Source organism: Calliopsis andreniformis, unplaced genomic scaffold (assembly GCF_051401765.1).
Source record: "Calliopsis andreniformis isolate RMS-2024a unplaced genomic scaffold, iyCalAndr_principal scaffold0019, whole genome shotgun sequence".
Taxonomy (NCBI): Eukaryota; Metazoa; Arthropoda; class Insecta; order Hymenoptera; family Andrenidae; genus Calliopsis; species Calliopsis andreniformis.
Window position 1 is genome coordinate 7,905,496 of NW_027480431.1, and position 6,452 is coordinate 7,911,947.

Consider the following 6,452-nt stretch of genomic DNA (forward strand, 5'->3'; position numbering starts at 1 on the left):
CTTCACCCTAGGGCGTTGCTCCAACAGATTGAATAGTTAGGGCCTTAGAAGTCAGTGCCCGAAGCATAAAATACGATATAAATACAACAGCTTTTCCATCGTATAAAACGAATAATTGCAACCAGTCTGAAAGTTATGGTCATTTCTACGTTCCGGGCAACCTAGGATTCAACCTAGGGCGTTGGTCCACCACATCGAGTAGCTACGGCCTCTGAAGTCAACGCCTGAAGCAGAAAATACAATAAAAATACAACAGTCTTTCCATCCTATAACAGGAATAATTGCAACCCGTGTGAAAGTGATGGTCATTTCTACGTTCCAGGCAACCTAGGCTTCACTCTAGGGCGTTGCTCCACCAGATCAAACAGTTAGGGCCTTAGAAGCCAACGCCCGAAGCATTAAATACAAAATAAAAAGAACAGTTTTTCCATTGTATAAAACGAATAATTGCTAGCAGTGTAAAAGTTATGGTCATTTATACGTTCCGGCCAACCTAGGCTTCACCCTCGGCCGTTGTTCCACCAGAACGAATAGTTCGGGCCTAAGCAGTGAACGCCAGAAGCATAAAATACAAAATAAATAGAACAGCTTTTCCATTGTATAAAACGAATAATTGCTACCAGTGTGAAAGTTATGGTCATTTCTACTTTCCGGGCAACCTACGCCTCACCCTAGGGCGTTGTTCCACCGTATGGAATAGTTACGGCCTAAGAAGTCAACGCCAGAAGCATAAAATACGATATAAATACAACAGCTTATCCATCGTATAAAACGAATAATTGCAACCAGTGTGAAAGTTATGGTCATTTCTACGTTCCGGGCAGCCTAGGATATACCCTAGGGCGTTGTTCCAACACATCGAATAGCTACGGCCTCAGAAGTCAACGCCTGAAGCATTAAATACAATAAAAATACAACAGTCTTTCCATCCTATAACAGGAATAATTGCAACCCGTGTGAAAGTGATGGTCATTTCTACGTTCCAGGCAACCTAGGCTTCACTCTAGGGCGTTGCTCCACCAGATCAAACAGTTAGGGCCTTAGAAGCCAACGCCCGAAGCATTAAATACAAAATAAATAGAACAGTTTTTCCATTGTATAAAACGAATAATTGCTAGCAGTGTAAAAGTTATGGTCATTCATACGTTCCGGCCAACCTAGGCTTCACCCTCGGCCGTTGTTCCACCAGAACGAATAGTTCGGGCCTAAGCAGTGAACGCCAGAAGCATAAAATACAAAATAAATAGAACAGCTTTTCCATTGTATAAAACGAATAATTGCTACCAGTGTGAAAGTTATGGTCATTTCTACTTTCCGGGCAACCTACGCCTCACCCTAGGGCGTTGTTCCACCAGATGGAATAGTTACGGCCTAAGAAGTCAACGCCAGAAGCATAAAATACGATATAAATACAACAGCTTATCCATCGTATAAAACGAATAATTGCAACCAGTGTGAAAGTTATGGTCATTTCTACGTTCCGGGCAACCTAGGATACACCCTAGGGCGTTGTTCCACCACATCGAATAGCTACGGCCTCAGAAGTCAACGCCTGAAGCATAAAATACAATAAAAATACAACAGTCTTTCCATCCTATAACAGGAATAATTGCAACCCGTGTGAAAGTGATGGTCATTTCTACGTTCCAGGCAACCTAGGCTTCACTCTAGGGCGTTGTTCCACCAGATCGAATAGTTAGGGCCTAAGAAGTCAACGACAGAAGCATAAAATACAATATAAATATAACAGTTTTTCCATCGTATATAACGAATAATAGCAACCAGTGTGAAAGTTATTGTCATTTCTACGTTCCGGGCAACCTAGGCTCCACTCTAGGGCGTTGCTCCACCACATGAAGCAGTTAGGGCCTTAGAAGTCAACGCCCGAAGCATAAAATACAAAATAAATATAACAGTTTTTCCATCGTATAAAACGAATAATAGCAACCAGTGTGAAAGTTATGGTCACTTCTACGTTCCGGCCAACCTAGGCTTCACTCTAGGGCGTTGCTCCACCAGATCAAACAGTTAGGGCCTTAGAAGCCAACGCCCGAAGCATTAAATGCAAAATAAATAGAACAGCTTTTCCATTGTATAAAACGAATAATTGCTACCAGTGTGAAAGTTATGGTCATTTCTACTTTCCGGGCAACCTACGCTTCACCCTAGGGCGTTGTTCCACCAGATGGGATAGTTACGGCCTAAGAAGTCAACGCCAGAAGCATAAAATACGATATAAATACAACAGCTTATCCATCGTATAAAACGAATAATTGCAACCACTATGAAAGTTAACGTCATTTCTACTTTCCGGGCAACCTACGCTTCACCCTAGGGCGTTGTTCCACCAGATGGTATAGTTACGGCCTAAGAAGTCAACGCCAGAAGCATAAAATACGATATAAATACAACAGCTTATCCATCGTATAAAACGAATAATTGCAACGAGTGTGAAAGTTATGGTCATTTCTACGTTCCGGGCAACCTAGGATACACCCTAGGGCGTTGTTCCACCACATCGAATAGCTACGGCCTCAGAAGTCAACGCCTGAAGCATAAAATACAAAATAAATATAACAGTTTTTCCATCGTATATAACGAATAATAGCAACCAGTGTGAAAGTTATGGTCATTTCTACGTTCCGGGCAACCTAGGCTTCACTCTAGGTCGTTGTTCCACCAGATCGAATAGTTAGGGCCTAAGAAGTCAACGACAGAAGCATAAAATACAATATAAATATAACAGTTTTTCCATCGTATATAACGAATAATAGCAACCAGTGTGAAAGTTATGGTCATTTCTACGTTCCGGTCAACCTAGGCTTCACTCTAGGGCGTTGCTCCACCACATCAAACAGTTAGGGCCTTAGAAGTCAACGCCCGAAGCATAAAATACAAAATAAATATAACAGTTTTTCCATCGTATAAAACGAATAATAGCAACCAGTGTGAAAGTTATGGTCACTTCTACGTTCCGGCCAACCTAGGCTTCACTCTAGGGCGTTGCTCCACCAGATCAAACAGTTAGGGCCTTAGAAGCCAACGCCCGAAGCATTAAATACAAAATAAATAGAACAGTTTTTCCATTGTATAAAACGAATAATTGCTACCAGTGTAAAAGTTATGGTCATTTCTACGTTCCGGGCAACCTAGGCTTCACCCTCGGCCGTCGTTCCACCAGAACGAATAGTTCGAGCCTAAGAAGTGAACGCCAGAAGCATAAAATACAAAATAAATAGAACAGCTTTTCCATTGTATAAAACGAATAATTGCTACCAGTGTGAAAGTTATGGTCATTTCTACTTTCCCGGCAACCTACGCCTCACCCTAGGGCGTTGTTCCTCCAGATGGAATAGTTACGGCCTAAGAAGTCAACGCCAGAAGCATAAAATACGATATAAATACAACAGCTTATCCATCGTATAAAACCAATAATTGCAACCAGTTTGAAAGTGATGGCCAATTCTACGTTCCGGGCAACCTAGGCTTCACCCTAGCGCGTTGCTCCAACAGACTGAATAGTTAGGGCCTTAGAAGTCAATGCCCGAAGCATAAAATACGGTATAAATACAACAGCTTTTCCATCGTATAAAACGAATAATTGCAACCAGTGTGAAAGTAATGGTCATTTCTACGTTCCGGGCAACCTAGGCTTCACCCTCAGCCGTTGTTCCACCAGAACGAATAGTTCGGGCCTAAGATGTGAACGCCAGAAGCATAAAATACAAAGTAATAGAACAGCTTTTCCATCGTATAAAACGAATAATTGCTACCAGTGTGAAAGTATGGTCATTTCTACTTTCCGGGCAACCTACGCTTCACCCTACGGCGTTGTTCCACCAGATGGAATAGTTACGGCCTAAGATGTCAACGCCAGAAGCATAAAATACGATATAAATACAACAGCTTATCCATCGTATAAAATGAATAATTGCAACCAGTGTGAAAGTTATGGTCATTTCTACGTTCCGGGCAACCTAGGATACACCCTAGGGCGTTGTTCCACCACAACAAACAGTTAGGGCCTTAGAAGTCAACTGCCGAAGCATAAAATACAAAATAAATATAACAGTTTTTCCATCGTATAAAACGAATAATAGCAACCAGTGTGAAAGTTATGGTCACTTCTACTTTCCGGGCAACCTACGCCTCACCCTAGGGCGTTGTTCCACCAGATGGAATAGTTACGGCCTAAGAAGTCAACGCCAGAAGCATAAAATACGATATAAATACAACAGCTTATCCATCGTATAAAACGAATAATTGCAACCAGTGTGAAAGTTATGGTCATTTCTACGTTCCGGGCAACCTAGGATACACCCTAGGGCGTTGTTCCACCACATCGAATAGCTACGGCCTCAGAAGTCAACGCCAGAAGCATAAAATACGATATAAATACAACAGCTTATCCATCGTATAAAACGAATAATTGCAACCAGTGTGAAAGTTATGGTCATTTCTACGTTCCGGGCAACCTAGGATACACCCTAGGGCGTTGTTCCACCACATCGAATAGCTACGGCCTCAGAAGTCAACGCCTGAAGCATAAAATACAATAAAAATACAACAGTCTTTCCATCCTATAACAGGAATAATTGCAACCCGTGTGAAAGTGATGGTCATTTCTACGTTCCAGGCAACCTAGGCTTCACTCTAGGGCGTTGTTCCACCAGATCGAATAGTTAGGGCCTAAGAAGTCAACGACAGAAGCATAAAATACAATATAAATATAACAGTTTTTCCATCGTATATAACGAATAATAGCAACCAGTGTGAAAGTTATTGTCATTTCTACGTTCCGGGCAACCTAGGCTCCACTCTAGGGCGTTGCTCCACCACATGAAACAGTTAGGGCCTTAGAAGTCAACGCCCGAAGCATAAAATACAAAATAAATATAACAGTTTTTCCATCGTATAAAACGAATAATAGCAACCAGTGTGAAAGTTATGGTCACTTCTACGTTCCGGCCAACCTAGGCTTCACTCTAGGGCGTTGCTCCACCAGATCAAACAGTTAGGGCCTTAGAAGCCAACGCCCGAAGCATTAAATGCAAAATAAATAGAACAGCTTTTCCATTGTATAAAACGAATAATTGCTACCAGTGTGAAAGTTATGGTCATTTCTACTTTCCGGGCAACCTACGCTTCACCCTAGGGCGTTGTTCCACCAGATGGGATAGTTACGGCCTAAGAAGTCAACGCCAGAAGCATAAAATACGATATAAATACAACAGCTTATCCATCGTATAAAACGAATAATTGCAACCACTATGAAAGTTAACGTCATTTCTACTTTCCGGGCAACCTACGCTTCACCCTAGGGCGTTGTTCCACCAGATGGTATAGCTACGGCCTAAGAAGTCAACGCCAGAAGCATAAAATACGATATAAATACAACAGCTTATCCATCGTATAAAACGAATAATTGCAACGAGTGTGAAAGTTATGGTCATTTCTACGTTCCGGGCAACCTAGGATACACCCTAGGGCGTTGTTCCACCACATCGAATAGCTACGGCCTCAGAAGTCAACGCCTGAAGCATAAAATACAAAATAAATATAACAGTTTTTCCATCGTATATAACGAATAATAGCAACCAGTGTGAAAGTTATGGTCATTTCTACGTTCCGGGCAACCTAGGCTTCACTCTAGGGCGTTGTTCCACCAGATCGAATAGTTAGGGCCTAAGAAGTCAACGACAGAAGCATAAAATACAATATAAATATAACAGTTTTTCCATCGTATATAACGAATAATAGCAACCAGTGTGAAAGTTATGGTCATTTCTACGTTCCGGGCAACCTAGGCTTCACTCTAGGGCGTTGCTCCACCACATCAAACAGTTAGGGCCTTAGAAGCCAACGCCCGAAGCATTAAATACAAAATAAATAGAACAGTTTTTCCATTGTATAAAACGAATAATTGCTGCCAGTGTAAACGTTATGGTCATTTCTACGTTCCGGGCAACCCATGCTTCACCCTAGGGCGTTGCTCCACCAGATCGAATAGTTAGGGCCTAAGAAGTCAACGCCAGAAGCATAAAATAAGATATAAATACAACAGCTTTTCCATCGTATAAAACGAATAATTGCAACCAGTGTGAAAGTTATGGTCATTTCTACGTTCCGGGCAACCTAGGCTTCACCCAAGGGCGTTGCTCCAACAGATTGAATAGTTAGGGCCTTAGAAGTCAATGCCCGAAGCATAAAATGCAATAAATATACAACAGTTTTTTCATCGTATAGCAGGAATAATTTGCAACCAGTGTGATAGTAGTGGTCATTTCTACGTTCCGGGCAACCTAGGTTTCTCTCCAGGGCGTTGCTCCACCAGATCGAATAGTTGCGGCCTAAGAAGTCAACGCCAGAAGCATAAAATACGATAAAGATGCAACAGTTTTTCCATCGTATAAAACGAATAATTGCAACCAGTGTGAAAGTTATGGTCATTT